This window comes from Tachyglossus aculeatus, chromosome 10, assembly GCF_015852505.1.
Source record: "Tachyglossus aculeatus isolate mTacAcu1 chromosome 10, mTacAcu1.pri, whole genome shotgun sequence".
Taxonomy (NCBI): domain Eukaryota; kingdom Metazoa; phylum Chordata; class Mammalia; order Monotremata; family Tachyglossidae; genus Tachyglossus; species Tachyglossus aculeatus.
The window spans coordinates 7,357,799-7,377,978 of NC_052075.1; the positions used below are offsets into that span (position 1 = coordinate 7,357,799).

A 20,180-nucleotide genomic window follows, 5' to 3' on the forward strand; every position below is an offset into this window, starting at 1 on the left:
ATGGAGCCATATAATTCCAAGCTGTCTTCATTATTATTTAGTCTTTATCCTGCTTTATTGCCATCTCTTTTCTTTTCCTCCGTATGTCTCCAGGGTGGGTAGTATATCATCTCAGCGGAGTTCTTGAATCTTCCCAAACCAATCTCCAAATGCACTGGTCTCTCCTGGTCTATCAATCTATGTCTCTATAACACAATTCTACCTACTTTTAACAATGGCACACATATAGTGAACCTTCTCTCTGGCCTGAACTCTGTTGATTCATTTGATTTGGATGGCCTTATCACATGTTCAGATATTCAGTGATCCGCATAGATAGCGGAACCTAGCGTCCCACCCTATGTTATAATCACTGCATCTTTGTCATGTTTTAAATTTAATCAAGCTCTGAAATATTTAGTGTGCTTCTAAAAAAGCATTAGTGTTATTAATCTCAGCTACTTAGACTCTTTCCTTATGGATTTTTTTATTTATTTAGGGTATTTTGTTAAGTGCTTACTATGTGCCATGAACTATAATAAGCACTGGGATAGATTCAAGTAAATCAGGTTGGACATAAGCCAGGTGCCACGTGGGGCTCATAGTATTGATCCCAATTTTACAGATGAGGTAACTGAGAGAAGTGAAGTGACTTGTCCAAGGTCATGCAGTGGATAAGCAGAAGATCTGGGAATAGAATCCAGGTTCTTTTGACTCCCAGGACTGTGCTCTATCCATTAGGTCATGCTGCTTCTCTCTAGCTTGTTAATTTGCTTTAAGCAGTCCTATCCAAAGTTTGCAGGCTTCAATCTTTAAAACACCAATTTCATTGTTATTCAAATACCTCACCGGTATTTTTTGTTTACCGGTGTAGATCAGTGACCTGTTTATGTTTTGTTAAGAAATATATTTAGACTTCATTTTCCAAATCTCATTTCTTCTAGTCATGTTCTTCCTCTGGGCTACATAAGTGATTTGCTCTTCTCAAAGCAGGCAGTGACTGTGTTGGATCTTATACCCTTCATCATCTCTCTATTGTCATCCTTATGTTCTACTCACTGCCAAATGAGTGCAAAGAGCTATTCAGGTAGTGTCACTTAATTGAAAAGGGTAAAAGCTGTGTTAGAACCTCCCGAGTCAAGCGAAGTATTACCAATTACTATCAACATGTCATTTAATGTGATGAAGATCTGAATAACAATCCTACATTCTGCAATTCCCTGTAGTTCAATAACTTAAAACAGAAAAGTTCCATAGAGGTAAGCCTTTTTAATATCACTTGTCAAATTTTTCCTTCAAATAGTGGTATTTATTCAGTACCTATCGAGTGCTAGGACTTGTGCTCACTGCTTGGGAGAGTACACCAGTAGCACAACCGTGAGCCTGTTGTTGGGTAGGGACCATCTCTATATGTTGCCAACTTGTACTTCCCAAGTGCTTAGTACAGTGCTCAGCACACAGTAAGTGCTCAATAAATATGATTGAATGAATGAATTATTACTTTCCCTTAAAAAGCTTGCGATTTAATGGGGGAGTCAGGCACACATTATTTATATATCATGAGAACAAGGCCAAAAAAGCAAGATACTCTCCTCGGCCCCACAGTGCTTATGTTAATAATGATAATAGTAATTGTGATATTTGCTAAGCACTTCCTATGTGCCAGGTACTGTACTAAGCGGTGGGGTGAATACAAGCAAATCAGGTAGGACACAGTCCCTGTCCCACGTGGGACTCACAGTCTCAATCCCCATTTTCCAGATGAGGGAATAGGCCCAAAGAAGGGAAATCACTTGCCCAAGGTCACACAGCAGACAGGTGGCAGAGGCAGGATTAGAACCCATGACCTTCTGACTCTGAGGCCAGTGCTCTATCCACTATGTCCTGCTGCAAATACTCTTACACTTCACTATTTCCCTTATCCCCAATCGTGAGAATATCTCTAATCTATTTTAATGTCTGTCTCCCCCTTGTAGACTGTTAGGTACTTGTAGGCAAGGATTTCACCGACCAGTTTTGTTGTACCGTACTTTCCCAAGCATTTAGCAAAGTGCTCTGCGCACAGAAAGTGCTCAATAATTATCACTGATTGATTTGGGATGAACAAGGATAAAGCAGAAAACATTATAAATGCACCAGAATGAAACAGCTGAACAAATAATTGAATGTACAGATAAACATATAAATAAATGCTTGCCTACACACGCACTGTGTTCCAAGCACTGTACAACTACAACTAATAATTGTGGTATTTGTTAAGTGCTTACTATGTACCAGCTGCTGGGGCGGATACAAGTCCCTGTCACATATGGACCTCACAGTCTTCAACCTCAATTTCCAGATGAGGGAACTGAGGCCAAGAGAAGTCAAGTGACTTTCCCAAGGTCACACAGCAGACAAGTGGCTGAGCTGGGATTAGCACCCAGGACCTTCTGACTCCCAGGACCGTGCTCTATCCACTCCACTGTGCTGCTTCTCAAGTACTAGGTACTTGGGAATGTACAATGCAATAGAGTTAGTAGACACAATTCCTGTCCACAAGGAGCTTTCAAAAGTTATGTCCTTAAAAATCTCCTGTGGTTGACCTTCTTCAGTCCCACTCTCATCCTGCCCCCTCTTTGACTCTCTAATCTTTCCCAACAGTACCTCAAGAGGCGATCTCCCACCGCCTCTTAAAATGTATCTCCTACCCCATCCTTTCACATCATATGAAAACATTTATCACTTCCTTTCCTCCCTCCCTGATGGCCAACTTCAGCTGCTCACACTCTCCCATTGGCTTCTTCCCCATGGGTTCCAGACATACCTGTGTATCCCCTATAAATTAACAAAAAAACCCTCTCCTGATTGCATGGTATCCTCCAGTATTACCCCATCTCTCTCCTACCATTCCTTTCCAATCTTTTTGAGTCAATCCCTTCTACTTCCTCTCCTTCAATTCTATCCTTGAGGCCCTGCAATCTGGCTTCTGCCCGCTCTAGTCCATGCAACTCTCCCACTTTAAGATTCCCATATCTACCTCTCTCCTATTCTGCAATCCCACATTTCCTCCTGCCTTCAGGACATCTCTACTTGAATGGTTCACCATCGCTTTAAACTCAACGTGTCCATGATAGAACTCCTCATCTTCCCACCCAAATGCCATCCAGTCCCAGACTTTCCCCTCCCTGCAGGCAACACTGCCAACCTCCTTGTCTCAATCGGGGAAGCAGCGTGGCTCAGTGGAAAGAACACGGGCTTTGGCGTCAGAGGTCATGGGTTCAAAACCCAGCTTCACCAATTGTCAGCTGTGTGACTTTGGGCAAGTCACTTCACTTCTCTGTGCCTCAGTTACCTCATCTGTAAAATGGAGATTCAGACTGTGAGCCCCCCGTGGGGCAACCTCATCACCTTGTAACCTCCCCAGAGCTTAGAACAGTGCTTTGCACATAGTAAGTGCTTAATAAATGCCATCATCATTATTATTAATCCCATTACCACAGAGAAGCAGCATGGCCTAATGTTAAAAGCATGGGCCTGAAAGTCAAAAGGACCTGAGTTCTGATCCAGAATTTGCCACTTGTCCGCTGTGTGACCTTGGGCAAGTGCTTAACTTCTCCATGCCTCAATTACCTCATCTGTAAAATAGAGATTAAGACTGTGAGTCCCTTGTGGAACATGGACTGTGTCCATTATGCTTAGCTTGTATCTACCTTAGCACTTAGTACAGTGCTGGACACATAATAAGCCCTTAAAAAATACCATAAAACAGTGGCAGATCTGGGATTGGACCTCAGATCCCATGTCTTGTTTACATATTTACTACTCTATTAATGACGTACATATAGCTATAATTCTATCCTGATGGTTTTGACACCTATTTGTTTTGTTTTGTTGTCTGTCTCCCCCTTCTAGACTGTGAGCCCGTTTTTGGGTAGGGACCGTCTCTATATGTTTCTGACTTGTACTGGACTCAGCCTGAGAGGTTAGGGCTTCCTCTGCTTTCCCGTTAGACACCACGGAAACCAAACTGAATATTTACGGGACAGTCTGGATAGGGTGGCCTGGAATCAAATGGAAAGGAGACAGAGGGTGGGCTGTCTTTGTTTAGGTTTAATTTTTTGCCTGCCATTTCCCCCCTTTGTGAATGTCCTCCCTCCTCTTAAGATATTATGACACCGTGAGCCGAAGACCGTGTCTGAAACAATATACAGTACATCTGTTCTTCCCAAGCACTTAGTGGAGTATTTTGCACTTTGTAAGTTCTTAATGCTCATATTGATTGATTGATTGAGAGGTCTTTTTCAGGCAATAAACCTTGGCAATAAATTGCCTTCCCTGAGTGCTTGACTAAGCTCCAACACTTAGTAAAATATGTGAGGTTTTTCTTTGGCCCATCCCGGGGAGAAGGCTTGCTACAGTTGAAGTTTGATTTTTTTGTTGATGTTTTTAATGGTACTTGTTTAGTTATCAGTACGTGAAATCCACTGTATTAAACACTGGGGTAGAGTTTACGGTCATGTGATGATAGAGGCAAGGGGAATTATGCCTTTTCTGCCCAGTTCAGGCTTATTAATTGAAGCAGCACGCTTAATGGCAAGAACACGGGCTTGGGAGTCGGAGGACGTGGGTTCTAATCAGGCTCTGCCACTTTGCTGTGTGATCTTGGGCAATCATAATTGTAATGATTGTGGTATTTGTTAAGCACTTACTATGTGTCAGGCACTGTTCTAAGGGCTGGGGTAGAAACAAGCTAATCTGGTTGACCCACATGGGGCTCACAGTCTTGATCCCCATTTTACTGATGAGGTAATTAAGGAACAGAGAAGTGAAGTGACTTGCCCAGGGTCACACAGGAGACACATGGAGGAGCGGGATTAGATCCCATGTCTCCTGATTCACAAGCCCAGCCTCTATCCACTAAGCCACACTGCTTCTCAAGTCACTTAACTTCCCTGTGTCTCAGTACATATTTGTAAAATGGGGATTAAGACTGTGAGCCCCATGTGAGACACAGACCATGTCCAACCTGATTATCTTGTATCTACCCAGTGCTTAGTATGGTGCTTAGCACATAGCAAGTGCTTAACAAATACTGTAATTATTAGTAATGGGAGCAGCATGGCTCAGTGGAAAGAGCACGGGCTTTGGAGTCAGAGGTCATGGGTTCAAATCCCTACTCTACCAGTTGTCAGCTATGTGACTTTGGGCAAGTCACTTAACTTCTCTGGGCCTCAGTTACCTCATCTCTAAAATGTGGATGAAGACTGTGAGCCCCTCGTGGGACAACCTAATCACCTTGTAATCCCCAGCATTTAGAACAGTGCTTTACACATAGTAAGTGCTTAATAAATGTCATCATTATTATTATTATTATTCTCTGGGCCTCCGTTCCCTTATCTGTAACATGGAGTTTGAGACAGAGCCCCACATGGGACAGGGACTGTGTCCAACTCGGTTTGCTTGTATTCACCCCAGTGCTTAGTATGGTGCCTGGCATACAGTAAGTGCTTAACAAATACCATTATCATTATTATTATTACTATTATAAAATAAGTAATTTCAGTACTATTCATTGCAGAGCAACAGGCCTCTTGTTCTGCCATGCTCTGTCAGGAGGTGGTGATACTAGATTGGCATCAGGTGGGTGTGGGGATTATTCCCCATCCTTGGCACTTGTGTTTAAATGTTTATGAAGTTATTTATTTTGAGCACTTGGGAGGCCAGCATAATGGAGTGACATGTCCTCTGCCCACAAGTAGCTTTTGCTGTGAGGGAGACAGACTTTGAAATGTTTTCAGAGTATTCTGCACGGTAAATCATTATGGACAGAGAATGTGTCCGCTAATTCTGTTGTATTGGACTCTCCCAAGCATTTAGTACAGTGCTCTACACATAATAAGTGCTCAATAAATATGTTTGATTATTCACATAGAGCACACTACCTAGTAGGCATCCAGGAAATGCTATTGCTCCTCCCTTGGAGGTGCCAGGTTTACTGGGACTCTGGCTCCATGGAATTTGCTATAGCCCAAGTTTGCTAATGAAGGGCACTGGCTTATTTGCACACTATTTATGTGTGCCAGAGGCAGTGATGGCTTAATGCATACTCTCCCATGCGCTTAGTACAGTGCTCTGCACACAGTAAGTCTTCAGTAATATGAATGACCTAGTAGAGAAGCAGCATTACATAGTGAATAGACCATGGGCCTGGGAGCCAGAAGATTATGAGTTCTAATCCCGGCTCTGCCACTTCTCTACTGTGACCTTGGGCAAATCACTTCACTTCTCTGGGACTCAGTTACCTCATCTGTAAAATGGGGATTGAGACTGTGAGCCCCATGTGAGACAGGGACTGTATCCAGCCTGATTTACTTGTATCCACCCCAGTGCTTAGTACAGTGCCCGGAACATACTAAACGTTTAACAAATACCGTTATTATAAATGAATATAACTGACCACGATTGATTGCTAGGGGTGAACAGGGCTGCAGCCCAGGGACCTTGTAAGCATGGAAAATTATGAAGACGGCACCTGAAATAGATGTTCCCAGAATGGCCATCATGAGGGTACTACTAAGATTCTATTTATCTTATTTTGTTAGTATGTTTGGTTTTGTTCTCTGTCTCCCCCTTCTAGACTGCGAGCCCGCTGTTGGGTAGGGACTGTCTCTATGTGTTGCCGACTTGTACTTCCCAAGCGCTTAGTACAGTGCTCTACACACAGTTAGCGCTCAATAAATACGATTGATTGATTGATTGCTACATCATCATCATCATCATAATAATAACAACAATAATAATAATGGTATTTGTTAAGCGCTTACTATGTGCCAAGCTCTGTTCTAAGTGCTGGGGTAGATACAAGGTAATCAGGTTGTTCCACATGGGGCTCACAGTTTTAACCTTCATTTTCCAGGTGAGGTCACTGAGGCACAGAGAAGTTAAGTGACCTGCCCAAAGTCACACAGCTGACAAGTGGCAGAACCAGGATTGGAACCCGCAACCTCTGACTCCCAAGCCCTGGCTCTTGACACTGAGCCATGCTGCTTCTCTTAGGGGTTGGTGGTGCTGGCATTGGCTTTCACTTTCCACGGACTGATCCCTCCTTCTACTCTGACATGGCTCTTCTCAGGAGTTCATGCTTGAACTTCTGCTTTGGACAGAATTGTGAGGCTGATTCATGTTCAGTGTCTGTTTCCAACTCATTTTTTTTTTTGGTATTTGTTAAGTGCTTACTATGTACCAGGTACTGTTTTAAGTTCTAGTTAGACATGTTCAATTCCAATCTGACCTACATTTTAATGAGGAACGTGGTGTCTTCATTCCTTGAACCAGAATGACCTCACCATTTTATGCTTTCATTTGTGTTAACAAACTGTTTTATGCATATATGTACATATTTTTGTTTATTCTGTGACGCCATGGACAGTTCTGAAGGAATTTTACCCATTATAAAATGAATTATTTGACAAAAAAGGTAAGTAATGAAACAAAATGCCTTTGCACAGAAGCCAAACATGTGGCAACCACCTGAAGATGAGGTCAAAAAGAAATCACAAGGCCTGCTACTACAACATGAGCTTTAAAAAGTTACTGTTGCCTTCTGGTCTATAAAAATGCTGAAGATTTGAGCAATGTTTATAGTAAAGGGTTTGTCCAGTTCTTTCTCTAGTTACAAGTTCTTCCTGTTTATGACTTCAAAGATACTGTTTGTTCAATTTCACCATGTTTTAATATTTTATCAGTTGTATAATAAAACACAGCTCTCATTGAATGTGGTTAACAGTCCCTTTCTGGTGGAAATAATTCAGGCTTTTGTGACTGGCATATATTACTTATGTGATACATCACATAATGTTAATGTGCTTTTTTTTACAAAACTGTAATCACAAATACTTCCCTTAAGGAAAAGTGGTCTAAATGCAAAGTGTAAAAATAACCAGTATTTACAGGAATCCAAAACCGTATAATGTATTCAGTGTGGAAGAACTTTGACTGGTTGTTGGAACGAAATGCACATGAAAGTCAAGGGCAATACATGTCGAGAAGGTATTTAATGCAGTGGTGTCTAGTACAATGCCCTCCTTTAGACTAAGCTCATTGTGGTCAGGGAATGTGTCTGTATATTGTTATATCATACTTTCCCAAGTACTTAGTACCATGCTCTGCACAGAGTAAGCACTCAATAAATATGATTGAATGAATACCATCACTAAACAGAAACCCACAAACATTCAATAATTATGGCTTAGTGAATGTATCACGGGTTTGGAAGTCAGAGGTCGTGGATTCTAATCTTGGCTCCACCACTTGTCAGTTGTGTGACTTTGGGCAAGTCACTTAACTTCTCTGGCCTCAGTTACCTCATCTGTAAAATGGGGATTAAGACTGTAAGTCCCATGTGAGACAACCTGATTACCTTGTATCTTCCTTAGCGCTTAGAACAGTGCTTGGCACGTAGCAAGCACTTAACAAATGCCATCATCATCATCATCAGCAGGAGCATTAAAAATCATGAGACAATGAGAAAAAGATGAGATCATCAAATCAGTCAATCAATCAATCGTATTTATTGAGTGCTTACTGTGTGCAGATCACTGTACTAAGTGCTTGGGAAGTACAAGTTGGCAACATGTAGAGACAGTCCCTACCCAACAGTGGGCTCACAGTCTAGAAGGGGGAGACAGACAACAAAACCAAACGTATTAACAAAATAAAATAAATAGAATAGATATGTACAAGTAAAATAAATAAATAAATAGAGTAATAAATCTGTACAAACATATATACATATATACAGGTGCTGTGGGGAAGGGAAGGAATCAAATCTGTAGCAATAATGAAGGGGCAGGTTTTGGAGCCAATTTCTGTCAATCAATTGTATATATTGAGTGCTTCTGTGTGCAGAGTACTGTCCTAAGTGCTTGGGAGCATACAATATAATAAATTATGGTATGAAATGTTTACAATATGGGAGGCACTGCACTAAGCGCTGAGGTGTATACAAGACAATCAGGTCAGACCCAATCCCTGTCTAACATGGGGCTCGTGGTTTAAGTACAGTTGACTTAGTAGGTACTCCCTGCCCATTAAACATTTACAGTTGGGGACTTCTAGTTTACTTAACTAGAGAAGCTGACACTGTAATCTAGAAAAATTGACACTGAACTCTGCTACATTAACCCACCAAAGATGGTGGTTACCTATCCACCAACCCTTGAATGCACCGACCCTGTTCTCTTCCTTCATCTCTTCCCAATGCAGTTTTTTCCCTTGCCCTCTGCCTATTCCCAACATTTGATTTGCTCATCTTTGACTTTTTAATGAATCGGAATGAAGTTTGTTTTTTGTTTCCTGGGCGTGTCTATTAAGAAAATGTTGAAAAACTAGGGCTGGGAAAACAAAGTCATATTTGGTTCATCAAATATCTCAGGCTATTTTTCAAACTCTTTAGGTTTGGCAAAATTCAGCACAACATTTGCCAAGCACTTCCTCCCTTAATTTTTAAACCCAGGCTTATTTTAAGGGAAATTTAATCCGTATGTTCCTGATTCCTTTTCACTTAACTCATCAAAATGTTGTTCTATATGAGATATCTGATATATAATGAGGGTTTTAAGATTTTTTATGAATCTTTTAATCCCCTTTTCTTAGAAATAGGAAGTCCCATTTTTGCCAAGAGTAAATAAACCTAAACACCAAAAAGTTCAACTTTGGGTTGAGATTTCCAAGCCCAGAAGTGTTACTTGACTTTAATACTTGGCAAAACACATTCCTCCATCATCATTAAAAATCAACTCTATGAGAATCCAGGGAGTGTTAAAAAATAAAGCAGTATGTAGAGAAATAAGGAGAAAGATATTGGAGATGGACCAAAGGTGTCGTTTTCAGTTTATCCATATCCTTGAAAAACAGTCAAGAGTTTACATCTTCCACAGATCCAACTTTCTTAAAAGTGTAATTTGGGGACCATAAATTATTTTAGGCTGGGGCACATCAATTGATAATCACTGGAGCCAAAAGAGTTAAAGTCTTTTGCTAAGCACGTAACAAAATGGGTTTGAAGACTTGATTTCTTACTTTACAGAAAGAACTAGGCTAAATTTCCATTAATACGTACTGAAACCCTTTCAACTGCCAATACTGTACAAATATGATTTAGCTTGCCATTTTCTTTCAAGGTTGGTAAGTAGGTGATAGTATTAAAATGATAGGCATCCATATTAATCAAACTCCTTACTAAAGCCTTAAAATATCAACATCTTGGAGTTAAAGAAACTCAACACTATTGATCAGAGGTGACAGACAGTAAATGCAAATATGAATCATTGTGCAAGACCTGCATGAAGCTTATTGGGTAAATATTTCTCTACCAGGACTTTTCAATTTGAAGATTTTTTTAGAAAGGGTATTTCCCATGAAATTCTGCTTGAAATGTGGTTAAGCAACAAAACTTAAGATTCATCTTTTTATTAAAACCACCTGAGGTCTTAGTCATTACATTATGTACCTGCAGAGAGAGACTGCGAAAATCGTTGTTTTCAGCTACATTCTGTGGCTCAATATTGCCAGAAACTGAGAAAGTGTTTTGGAAAGATCTATTTGCCCAATGGATTGCAAGTGTTGCCTTGAGCTTTTCTTTCCAGAGAGAGCAAGTCAACTGTATTTATTCAATTTTACAAAGCTTCTTATCAATCAATCATATATATTGAGGGCTTTCTGTGTGTAGAGCACTGTAATAAGAACTTGAGAGAGTACAACAGAATTAGCAGACATGGCTCCCTGTTGATGATGATGATGATGATGGCATTTATTAAGTGCTTATTATATGCAAAGCACTGTTCTAAGTGCTGGGGAGGTTACAAGGTGATCAGGTTGTCCCACAGGGGGTCACAGTCTTAATCCCCCTTTCACAGATGAGGTAACTGAGGCCCAGAGAAGTTAAGTGACTTGCCCAAAGTCACACAGCTGACAATTGGTGGAGCTGGGATTTGAACCCATGACCTCTGACTCCAAAGCCCGTGCTCTTTCCACTGAACCACGCTTCTTCATAAAGAGCTTACAGTCTAGAGGGATCTTCAGAGTTTGAATCTTTTCAGGGGTTCCATGCCTCTGCAAACCTCAATACTATTAAAATAAATTTAGGTTGGGGTATTTAAAAAGACAAATTAAAAGACATCCCTTAGGGGATTAAATAGCTCGTGGTCCTATTTGAGGTAGGGATTGCTCAAGAGAAGCAGGGTCACTGAGTGGATAGAGCCCAGGCCTAGGAGTCAGAAGGTCATGGGTTTTAATCTTGACTCTGACACATCCTGCTGTGTGACCTTAGGTAATTACTTCACTTCTCTGAGCCTCAATTCTCTCAACTGTAAAATGGGGATTAAGAGTGTAAGCCCTATGTGGATCAGTGACTGTGTCCAACCTGACAAATATCTACCCCAGTGCTTAAAACAGTTCTTGGCTTCACAAGTACCATACTTATTTTATATTATTCATGTACTGTGCTGATCTGAAAGGAGCCATTTATTCGTTCAGTCATATTAAGCACTTACTGTGTGCAGAGCACTAGGCTAAGTGCTTGGAAAAGAACAATACAGCAATAAATAGGGACAATCCCTGCCCACAACAAGCTCACAATTTGTGGGGGGGGATAGACAGAAATGCAAATAAATAAAATTACAGTTATATATATATAAGTGCTGTGGGGCTGGGACGGGGGAAGAGGAAAGGGAGCAAGTTAGGGTGATGTAGAAGGGAGTGGGAGATGAGGAATAGTGGGGCTTATTCTCGGAAGACCTTTTGGAGGAGATGTGGCTTCAATAAGGCTTGGAAGTGGTGGTGGGGAGAATAATTGTCTGTCAGCCAAGCATGGCCACGTAGAAGCTGAAAGCCCCATCATCTTTCTGGCTCAAATTCAGAGTCAAAGGGTCACATGAACTCGGAGTTCTCAATCCACAGAGGTCATGGGAGTCAGCCTTCAAAAATAATTCCCCATCCACACCCACGTCGCGCCATGGTAACCACTTCTGCAGCCTCGGAAAATGTCCGGAGGCTGCAGTGACTGGGTCAGGGAGGAAGGCAAACAGAATAGGGGTGGAGGCTCTACTGGAAGGAGGGAAGAGGAAATTCAACATGATGAGGGGCCCTCAGGAGGGGCAGAGCAGGGCTGAGGAGAAATAGTCTGCAGCTGGAGGCAGCGCTATGTCACCTCCTATACTCCACTGGTCTTTAGAGGCCTATTTTCCAGCTCTTAATCACTTTCATCACTCACTTCTGGATATCTTCCAAGCTCTCCAAGTTTCACCCTCCTTCCCAAACTGGACCTAATTTTCTAATTAAAGCCTGACTGGGGGATGTTAGAGGAAACTTCGGCAACAAGTAAGGTTAGGAGTTGTGTTAGAATGCAGGGTCTGGGTTCACCAAGGCACAAGAGCCTTCTCCAGTATCAGGGACATTTTCAGCTTGCCACCTTATTGGCAGGAGGACATTTTTAGGGACACGTATCCTTCCTTCCATCCCTAACCCCAGTGCCGGTGCTCGTCTTTCACCCTCCTTTTTACCCATTCAAACCCAACAGTAATCCAACTCTGTTACTGGAATTCACACTGTGCAAGGTTTGGTGGTGAATCCAGAGAAAGGTCTCAGTGAAAATGGGCATTCCCACAAATCATGTAGCAAGTCTGTTGTATCTTATTAGTGCGCCCTAGGTGGCAAGTTCCCTGCGGGGCTTCAGGAAACTGGAAGATGAAATATTTTATTTATTACCCAGCCAGAAGGAATTTCAGAGCATTTCTCATTAGAAACTTGACTGCCATCTGGACAACCTTTGATCAGAGCTCATTGTTGTCCTCATCAATAGACCAGTATCACAAAAAAATGCTTTGAGATCTTTCAATATGAGTTGCTATGTAAAATCACATTTGTTATTACTGAAAGGGTGAAAAGAATGAGAAACAAAGGTGGATCTAGAGTAGAAAGGGAGACCAGGTGTATGGAAGAACAACAGTGAACATATATTTTGGAATGGGCTCTGATATAGAGGTTAGCATATTTACAACAACTTTCCCCAGCTATTTGTTGGAAAGCAATGTAGCTAACATAAATCAAAGCAGTTTCTTCTATCAATGCAAATACAGGATGTTATGATACAGTATGTAGGGCATTTGGCCAAAAGAGAATCAATTCAGGATCTATTTGTTACCAATAAGGACAAAATAATTGCATAATTGAATAGAAATAAAAAGGGGAAAAGCAATGCAAGCAGACACAGAATTCTTGATTTTAATGAACTGATTGAATTGACACCGTACATGGAAAAAAGGGACAGTAAGGAAGGATATCTAAAAACAGAATTCACAATTTGAGGAATCCAAGCGACTTTTTTTTTCTTTTTCCAAGCGTAAGTGGAACGTGTACCAATGCTTCAGAAAATAGTCTGGCTTTTGCTAACTTCATCGTTATCATTACTGATGATATTGAAGACAAGCTTGGCATCATTTGTGTTTTAATTTAACTTCAACTGTGCTCTTAAGCAGATTCAAGATAATCAGATCAAACACAGTCTCTGTCCCTCATGAGATTCAGAGTCTAAGTGGGTGGGAGAACAGTTATTTTATCTCCACTTTTGGAAGAAGAATCTGAGCCACAGATAGATTAAGTAATTTGCCCAAGGTCACACAACCAGTCAGTAGCAGATTTGGGGATTGGAATCTGGGTCTTCTGATTTTCAATCTCATGGTCTTAAACACAAATACTGAGCAGCTGTTTAGCATCTCCAGTTTATACAGCATTTTAAAAAATTCCTCTGAATCTGCTTTTGCTCAGCCATTTTATATAATCTTCTGATAAATTAATCATCAAGACCTAGCAGCACCTTCGGCTAAGAAAAACCGACTGATAAACCGAAAATTGAAATAATTACAGAGAAATCAAAGAGAAAGTGAATAAGCATTGCTCAGGGACAGCAATTCCCTTATACTTAAGGATTTAAGTGGGTATATTGTTAAACTCTTTCCCTGGTTGACCAATAACGAGATGGAAGACAGTAATTTAACTACTGGTGCGTTTATGCAGTTCTTGAACGTAATATGAAAAGATAAGAAAAACATTCCAATCTTCATAACAAGCACTGGGGCAGTTTGTGTTTTCTCAAGTTTAATCAACATATTATGTATCATTTTTAAAAAATTGGGATTTTGGTGTCATATATTTCTCCTATACAATACAGCCTGCCAGTCAGTCATCCTAAGCAATCAGTCGCCTGAACTAGTTGGCAAAAAATTAAGATGAAGATTTCTTGGTGTTTGTGCCTTCAGGGGGTGTGGATTTTGGAAGAAATCCCAGGGACTCCAGAGAATGTCATAATTGTACCAGTTTGACTTCACTGTCCTCACCCAAGAACGTGATTTCTGGATTTGGGGGCTTTGAGATTTTCTAGAAATACAAGGTGTGATTTGTTGAGAGAGGCCTTCAATTTGTTTGCCATCTAAACTGTAGATTTGGGGTGAGAATATTACTTTTGGAGCTTATGAGAGAAAATATGAAGTATTATGAGCAGAACAGAAGCAAATTGAAATACATTTTCCATTCTTATCAAGAAAACAAATCCAGTAAAACAAGAAAAATGCAGTAAACTATAACATGAATGTGTTTAATTGCAGAATGAAAAATAGAGTCAGTACCAATTTTTTCAGATTATTTGCCTTTAGCTGTATTTCTTTATTGTATATTCAATAGGGGGGCATTTTTATGTAAGTATAACTTTCCCTATAATACCCTTCCAATCTTATGTACACGTGTAGTTTCCACTTACATTTCCTATAATATTTCAGGCTTTAGAAAACATAAAGGACCTATACCATATATGCTCACTTAAAAATAATTCCCTAATAATAGTAATGGCATTTATTATGCACTTACTATGTGCAAAGCACTGTTCTAAGAGCTGGGGAGGATACAAGGTGATCAGGTTGTCCCATGGGGGGCTCACAGTCTTAATCCTCATTTTGCAGATGAGGTAACTGAGGCACAGAGAAGTGAAGTGACTTGCCCAAAGTCACACAGCTGATAATTGGCGGAGCAGGATTTGAACCCATGACCTCTGACTCCAAAGCCCAGGCTCTTTCCACTGAGCCATTCTGCTTCTCCTAGACACTAGAACTTCTGAATCCCCTTTCTGGGACCTGTCTTGAAGTTGAAAATGAACACAGAGTTGTTGCAAGTTTCCTGACAGCTGAAGTTTCAAGTCTGTATCTCTCCAGTTTCTCAAGTCTTGATTAATAAAAATTGTCAGTCTGTTAAAAAGGATTATAATGGATTCTCGAGAAATTGGTTGTTAACATAATTAACAGCTGGTTTTACTTTCAAACCATTAATCAAAGTCATCATAAATTGTTGGTAATGATCAGATACTCCCAAATGTTGTTAATTAGTAGAGGCACTGACATTAAGGTGACTTAACCCCTCCTGAGGTGGGTAGCTATGTGTTTACTTCTTATTTAACCCAAAGAAATAGCAGTATGTTACAAGATGATACCTAGCAAAAATTAGAGAGACTTTATGCCGAAGAAACTGATGCTGCATAACTTCTAATCACTTCTTTTGAGTATCTACACAGCACAATGCACTATAAGGGAATTCAGGAAGTACAGAATAAGGATTTAAAGTGGGTCATGTACATATGAATTTATGATCTGGTTCTTTTATCAAGGTGACTCAAAGGTCTGGTCTTGGAAGTCCAAGAACACTGGAACAGGCAACCTTTTGGGATTAAAGCATATTCTTCTCTCTAAACTCTGCTAGTTATCAATCACCTCCCACTTACTCTGCCTAGTAATGCTGTACAGATTGTATTTTTTAATCTTAAAAAGCTGATTGTTTTATTTTTCTTTTATTAATTACATGTGAAATACTTGGGAAGCGGAAGGGGTTTCAGTTCAAGCAATCAGCATCTTAAAATGTTAGTTCTGAAATTATGCCAAATTAAAAGATTCCTACTGGGAGTAACACTATACAGCAAATCAAAGACAGATGAGACCAACACGTGTTCGTCCATCACAAGCTTCCATGCTTAATTTGTTTAGCTGTAGCGAGTCAGCAATACCATATTGCAGGTACAATATTCAAAGAATAGGGCTTTCTTAATGAGATAGCATTTATTTCTTTTGTTATTGGGGGCGCATATCTTGTTTCTAAATTTATATGGGGGTGGTAGCCATCTTCAGTGCCTTTGAGCTGTTGTTTTATTAAATTAAACCTAGCAGCTCAGGAGATTGGAATTAGCGTTTGGAGAACTTTACAGCCCATTTACAATTGGTGTGTTATATGTAGAGTTCTTATCAAAATTACACTGTGACACTGGGCTGAGTTCATGTGTTATGTAATGACTTGAACATGGGAGCTTTCTGCTAGTGTTTGTTTGTCACCCTTCAGGTGATGGCTTTCTTCTGACTCTTAGAGATGATGCAAGCTGACTTCTAGTCCAAATATCACCAACCAGTTGTAGTCTGAGAGAGAGAGAGCGAGAATAAGAATGAAGAACATGTGGAGGAGACACTGAGCATATTCTACAGTTTCAGCACTTGATTCTGATTCCTGTTATGCTACTGACTTATCATGATGCTTTGGATGGTCTCTTTCCTCTTCTGGAACTCTGTGTCTGCCACCTATGCAGTGGAAATAGTCCTTACTCCATATGTGCTTCCCAGAGATGCTGTAAACATAAATCAAAGCACCTGGAGCTATTTAGAGGCAAAGCACTATGCAAATCCAGAAAATGCTATCACTGTAACTTCAAAGCATCGTGATTATGTATAACAAAGCCGCATTTCAAAATTAAACTGAATTTAACTCTCCATCAAAAGATTTGAAAATCAGGCATTTTCCACGTCACTTTGACTCCTTAAATGAGAGATGTTCAGCGAGGTTGGCACAGGTGGAAGCAATACATCAGGTGAACTTTCTAAAGGACACATGACAACTAGTTTCTTTGAATATTGAATAAGAAGGCAACTATCATCAAAGGAAAGCTTGGTTTTATTTAGTTTTCCTTGGAAAACTATGTTTATAATGCAGATCACACACACATAAGCTTTCAATTTTGAACACCTTCATTTTCTCTGATTCCTCATCAGCTTGAGACAAAAACTTAATGGAGGCTCTCTTTCTCTCTCTCTCTTTCTCTCTCTCTCTCTCACACACACATTTTCAGAATCATAGTAGTATCTTGCAGAATTGTAGTATTTTTTGAGTGCCATTTGGTGCTGTTGAGTGCTCTACTGGGCACTTGGGAACCACAGAATAAAGAAATGAAACATTCCCTGCCCACAAGGAGCTTACTCTCTAATAGGGGAGATGAACATAAAAATATTCACAACTAAAGGGGTTAAAATAAATAATCATGCATTCCTGACCACTGAGGATAGGAATGAAGAAATTCACCAGTGCTAGAGTTATACCACTTAGGGTGCTGGGAAATTAGATAAGGCTTTTGGGAGGAAATGGGATGGCTCCAAGAAATCAAAACTGTTTTCCTCCTTATTTCACTTTGACTCTTTAACCAAGACACCCAATGTGAACACGGAGCATATCTGTAAAAATCACATGAAGAAAACATTTGTGCATTGGAAAGAAAGCCAGGAATTTGTGCATTACAAAGTCAAAGACTTTATTGTGCAGAACATGGAGTACAAATACAATATTGAAACAAAAACCATACAACTGTGAAAGAATGTAACAGTGACATTTTAAGAAGAAAAAATCCTAAATTTCACCCTGGAGCCATAGATTGTGTATGAACTGTAAATAATATGATGGTACACAGTGAGAGTAGACAGTTTTATAGTATTTACTAATGCATTTTATTTGGAAGTGAAGAACTCAACATACTGGAGAATTTATTTTATGGTGCCACTAAAATCTTCAGAGCAGTACCTCGCCCTGCCTTATGTTATCCTTTAAATGGTATTTATCAGTCTGTAAGAAACAATGCCACCATATTATCCAGTGCTAATGATTCCGCTTAAGTGCATGCTTGGGTTAGGGCTATGGGGCCTGGCTCTCGCCACCTGATTGGCTCAAGAATGATTACAGTGTTTTCTTTTCTGATCAGAAATTTTTGTATCTTGACTGAATCAGATTCAGTGGCCCCCATGTGCTTAGTGCAGTGCTCCAAAGAGAGCAGGCATTCAATAAATACCTATAATTGATTGACCAAGAATTGATGCGCACAAGTCTCAGCTTAGACTGGTCCAAGATTACAGACAATTCTCAAATGTCTTACCTTCAGATCACCATGGATTGCCCTCAAAGGGAAAAAAGATAAATGGGTTGTTCCCTAGACGGGATTTTATAATTGTGATATTTATTAAGTACTTATTAGGCACTAAGCACTCAGAGCTCATTATCGATTTTATACCCATTTTGCAGATGAGGAAACTGAGGCCTAGAGAGAGTTATGTGACATAGCAAGGTTATACCACAGGCCAGTGATAAAGCTGGAAATGGAGTCCTGGGCATTCTACTTGGCCACTCTGCCTTTCCATTGTGTTCTATTCATAAAACCAAACAAAAACCATGTATTATGGAAGAAGAAAGTGTGTCTATGTTTCTTTCCCTAAGTTTCTTTAGAGAAGCAGCGTGGCTCAGTGGAAAGAGCACAGGCTTTGGAGTCAGAGGTCATGGGTTCAAACCCCGGCTCCGCCAACTGTCAGCTATGTGATTTTGGGCAAGTCACTTAACTTCTCTGTGCCTCAGTTACCTCATCTGTGAAATGGGGATTAAAACTGTGAGCCCCCCATGGGACAACCTGATCACCGTATAACCTCCCTAGTGCTTAGAACAGTGCTTTGCACATAGTAAGTGCTTAACAAATACCATCATTATTATTTCCCTAACACATAAACTGGTCTTAAGCATACATTCTTCATGAGAAATCCAAACTTACAGAAGAGGAAGACTATCTAAAACTCAAAGGAGAAAGAAATTGAGAATGTAGCCCACCATTTATGGCAAACTGCCTTCAACTTGGCTAAACACACATAACACGTCTAAATGGGATTTGTGTGGTTCAGTTTCACTAGAGCCATTTTAATGGGTCACCTGGAGTTACTGCATATAGCTTTAGGCTGTTGGGAGGGAGAATGGTCCATTGGGAAATCAGAGTCAGTAAACTCTCTTGGGCTTTTTAGAAAAGGAATGAAAGAAGGCCAAAGAGGTAAATGGGGAAAGAAGCAATTTGGGAGGTGGGAAGGATTGTTAACCAGGTTGGAAGTAGTACTGAATGTGAGGAAGTATGAGGGGAAGTGTTCACATTTCTAAAAATATCCCATGGAAATATGCTTACCACTAATAGGTAGATCACACTGGAAAAAGGAAATCACCCAACTATATTTTTCTAACTGCATTACTGATGGGACCTGCACTTTTCGGTGCTTTTTTACTCAAACTGCTTGTACAATCATTGACAGAAGCTCACAGAATGCTTACTATAGCAATGACTAAAGCTGACAATGTTTGTGAGGATAGTAGCTTTACCGCTGTAAGCTTGATTGAGTGGCTTTAGATTCATAAAAGTCAGCTTTTATCTCTTGGTCCTTCAGCCTGAAATGCCCAATACCCTAGTCTCTGGAATTCCAGTGCCTTAGCCACTGTGATGCCCCTCTCAGGGTCGCTCCCGGAAAGTTTCCAGTACTCTACCAGTCTCGGCTATGGGAGGGAGAGTCAAACAGAGGCCTACCCATTCCATTCCTAGCTTGGGCAGTGGCTAGCGAGTGGAAGGCAAACTGCTACAAGTCAAAACTCACCCATGCCAGCCAGCAGTGGCATGGGAGAGAGTCGAGTGAAGAGACTAGAGTTTACTACGTGGAAGGTGGCAATGGTAAACCACTTCTGTATTTTTACCAAGAAAACTCTATGGATCCACTACCAGAACAATTGCAAATGGAGAATGGGGCGTTCTGGGAGAGATGTGTCCATGGTGTCACTATGGGTCAGAAACGACTCAACAGTATAAGACAAGCCACTGTGATGTCATTCACTGTCATAGCAAAGGACAGTAGATGTCATCACAGGAGTCGGGCGAGAAAGACAAGATTGAAGCACAGTGAGTAGATTGGTGTTAGAGCAGCAAAGTGGGGTGGATTGTAATAGGATATCAGTTCATTCAATCATATTTATTGAGTGCTTACTGTGTGCAGAGCACTGCACTAAGCTCTCAGCAC

The 20,180-nt window shown here is 40.5% G+C and overlaps 1 non-coding gene across 1 annotated transcript; it reads left to right on the forward strand.

Annotated features, from left to right (window-relative positions):
* The first annotated feature begins 19,615 nt into the window (after positions 1–19,615).
* LOC119933838 lies at positions 19,616–19,753 on the forward strand. The gene has a single exon (XR_005452708.1). It is a non-coding gene; the product is annotated as a small nucleolar RNA SNORA7 (small nucleolar RNA).
* Positions 19,754–20,180: the final 427 nt, after the last annotated feature.